Below are 3,771 nucleotides of genomic sequence, written 5' to 3' on the forward strand. Positions count from 1 at the left end.
CCGCCTCTGCCACGGTCCGGAACGTGCCCGACCGGCCCCCGTAGCCACGCCTCAGAGGTACACGATAGCCAATGAGTTTCACGATTGAGGGGAAGCCACACCCATAAGGGCCTGGCCGAATGGGAGATAGCTTACGTAAGAGGCGGGAACTGGGGCTGGTGGCGGGATGTGGTAACTGAGGGACAGAAGGGCGGGGCTTGGGACCTCCTGACGAAAAATGTAGATATGAGGCGTGGAGCGAAGAGCGAGATGGGAAATAGAGTTTTTTACTGCCAGTCAGTCAATTTGATTCTGAGAGCACTGAGGAGCCAGAGAACGGTGTGGGTCGGAGAGGAGAGTTACATTTGTGTTCCAGAAGGACTAAATAGGAGTTGTGCGAGCTCTAGAGCTATTACAATTTTTGGCATTCCTTAGGTTTTTATGTTTTTTGTTTAGTTTTGTGGTATTGGGGATTGAACTCAGGGCCTTCGCACTGAAATACATCTTCAGCCTTTATATTTATTATTATTTTTTAAGGGGTCTCGCTAAATTGACCAAGCTGGTTTTAAACTTGCTGTCCCTCTGCCTCAGCCTTTCTAGTAGCTAGGATTACAGGATTCTGTTTGTTTGTTTTGAGACAGTCTTGCTCTTTAGCCCAGGCTGCCCTCGGGTCCTGAGTTCTGGGATTATAGTCGTGTGTCCCCACGTCTAGCTCTAGCTCCCTCTTTAGGTATTAAAGTGAATATTTAGCCGGGGATTTAGCTCAGTGGTTCTGCTGTCTGCCTCCCAAGCACAAGGACCTGAGTTCGATCCCTGGTGCCAAAAATAAATAAATAAATAAATAAATAAAGTGAATATTTAATGAAAAAAGGACATCCAGCAAGTTAGGTGATAAAAACTGACTCTTATGACCGGGGATTTAGCTCAGTGGCGCTGCCGCCTGCCGCCTGCCTCGCAAGCACAATGTCCTAAGTTCGATCCCTGGTACAAAACAAAACCAAAAAACCCAGTATCTTTGTTCAGAGATATCTTTATTTCTCAGAAATTCGTACAAATGTTCTCAGGTTGTGACTGTTTCCTCCAATGCCTGGTGTCACCAAAGACCGTCAATAACCCCAGCAACTCGTGGCACCTGCTAGTGCTGAACCCTGAGAACCAGCTTCCTTTGTTTCTCCTCTCTTTGCCACTCCGTGTCCCCACGCCTGTGTCCCCCACCTCCTCCACTTATCACAGGCAGAGACAGTGGTAGAAGTGACTTCTGGGCAGTGATAGCACTGCAGAAGGATGGCAGCATCCTTTACCCTGTCACAGTGGCTTCCCTTTCCTGCTCTGAGACAGTGGCTCTTGGGGGAGCTTGAGGGCTGCTCCTGGTTTCTCAGTAATGAGGGCTGGCTGAGTTGAGATCCTTTTTTTTTTTGTACAATTCCTCTCTGAGGTAGCATCTGTCCCTTAGGCTTCACCACCATTTTTTTGTTGTTGTTTGTTTTTGTTTTGTTTTGTTTTTTGAGCCACGGTTTCACTATGTAGTTGAGACTGACCTGGAACTCACTATGTAGCCCAGGCTGGTCCCAAACTCACAGCGATCCTCCTGCCTCCACCTCCCGAATGCTGGGATTACAGGCATGTGCCACCACCATTCTTGTCTTCAGCCCTTTCTCTTGCTTCCAGATTAGGCATTTCTATAATTATTTTTAATTAATAAATAAATATTTTGGCTTTCTGCGGACCTCTTGATGTTTTGGGGTTTTTTGGTTTATTTGTTTGTTTTTTGAGCAGGGTCTTGCTATGTACTTCATACTGTCCTTGAACTCACTGTGTATCCCAGGCTGGCTTCAGACTTGCAGTGATCCTCCTGCCTTAGCTTCCTGAATGCTGGGATTACAGGCGTGCACCACCATGCCAGGACCTGCTGACTTCTTGTGTAACTATAGTCATCCTTCAGTATCCATGGAGAACTGGTTCCAGAAACCCTGTGGATACCAACATTCTTAAACACTAAGTCTTTTGTGTAAAACGATATAGGTCAGGTATAGTAGCACATGTTACTTGGGAAACAGAAGCAGGAAGATCCCAAGTTTGAGGCCAGCCTGGACAATTTAGTAAGACCCTGTCTCAAGATTTTAAAAAGGAATGGGGTGGGCCAGGATGTAGCTCAGTGGTGCCCTGCCTGCCTGATAAGTGCAAGGTCCTGAGTTCAATCCCTGGTACCAAGAAAAAAAAATGGGGATGTAGCTCAGTGGTAGAATGTTTACCTAGCATGTACAAGGCCCTAGGTTCAATCCTCAGTACTGTATGAGAGAGAAGGAGAGAGGAACAGACAGACAGAGACAGACAGAGAGAGACAGAGAGAGCTTGGGCGTTATGGTGGTGCATGCTTATAATCAATCCCAGCCAGCAACCTGGAAGGGCGAGGCAGAAGGATCATAAGGTCCAGCCCCCAGCACACACTCACACACACAAAAGTAATATTTATATATGCACATTCTCCCATATACGTTTTTATTTTTCTCATATACTTCTTTATTTTAATTTTAATTTTATTTTTTACATGAAAAAGCTTTAATTGGAAAGTAGAGAAAATGGTCACAGCCTTTAGCTTGAGGAGCTGACAAAGATCAGGCCTGCTCTTAGCAGAGGGCAGCAAGGAAAGGACTGCAGCATGAGTGGCTGAGAGCGCACTCTGATGAAGGGGATCAGACTGGCCGCCCCACAAGGGCCCGAGGCCAGCTCTAAGGACCACCTGGAGGGCTGGGGTCCGGTTGATTTGATCCTCCGGCCTGGTCCTCTGGCTCTGGGATCCTCGCGGCTGAGGGGTGGGTCTGTTTCCATAGAGGACACCTCTGTTTGTGGTGGCTGCATTCATGGGGCTGTGGTTTTCCTTGGGTCCAGTTGATCAGAATTTTGGGACAGTGGCTGGAGACTCCTGGGAGTAGCTGAGTGTCCCTGTGTAGTCCTCGTGTGGTGTCCTCAGTCCTTCCACTGTGTCCATTGAGCACTCATCAGGTCCTGGCAAGTCCTGGAGCAGAGCACACTAAGGCAGCCTATGTTTGAAACCAAAGCTGTCACTGGCTGGCATGTGTCCTTGCTTTTAGATGTGAGCTTTTTTTTTTTTTTTTTTTTTTTTGGTACCAGGGATCGAACTCAGGACCTTGTGCTTGCAAAGCAGGTGGTGGAACCACTGAGCTAAATCCCTGGCCCTGTCCTTGCCTTTAGTCATAGTAGAAATTAAATGAACGTATGGCTGGGTGCGGTAGTGCATACCTGCAATCCCAGTAACAGAGGAGAAACATAACTCCCAACCTGCCAGATGCCAGATGTGCTGAGTTTGTAGCCTCTGGATATCAAAGAATGAACTCCAAGGAACAAGGGAGGTTAAGAGTACGAGGAGTTTATTGAGAGAGCAGGAAGGGTCTCAAGTGGGTGGTCACCACGGTCTTTTGTCAGGGGTAATTTATACAGCAAAGTCACAATGTGGGTACAATGTGGGTCAAACTACAATCAACCTATAGGATAACAGTAAGTGTAGGTAAAATTAAAACCGGTCATGTAGCAAGGGTACGTGGAGAGAACAAAGGCATTCTGATGAAGGGATCACACTGGTCCCTATTTATTTACTTTTTTGAGATAGGATCTGGCCGTGTAATACAGCCTGATCTGGAACTCGCAGTCCTCTTACCTCAGCTTCCAAGTGCTGGGATTGTAGGTGTGTATCACCATGCCTGGCTCCTCCCATATACCTTAAATTATACACATACACACATATGTCCACACATATGTCATATATATATATAT

At 46.8% G+C, this 3,771-nt stretch overlaps 1 protein-coding gene across 1 annotated transcript in view; it reads left to right on the forward strand.

The window, feature by feature from the left end:
- The first annotated feature begins 6 nt into the window (after nt 1–6).
- Nucleotides 7–3,771, forward strand: part of Kcnk6 (potassium two pore domain channel subfamily K member 6) — a 14,673-nt gene continuing 10,908 nt past the window's right edge. The window contains exon 1 of the mRNA XM_033765773.1: nt 7–57. The gene's annotated coding sequence lies outside the window, so the exon portion shown is untranslated. The remainder of the gene's footprint in view (nt 58–3,771) is intronic.

Source organism: Fukomys damarensis, unplaced genomic scaffold, assembly GCF_012274545.1.
Source record: "Fukomys damarensis isolate Sample0158 unplaced genomic scaffold, DMR_v1.0_HiC HiC_scaffold_19, whole genome shotgun sequence".
Classification (NCBI taxonomy): Eukaryota; Metazoa; Chordata; class Mammalia; order Rodentia; family Bathyergidae; genus Fukomys; species Fukomys damarensis.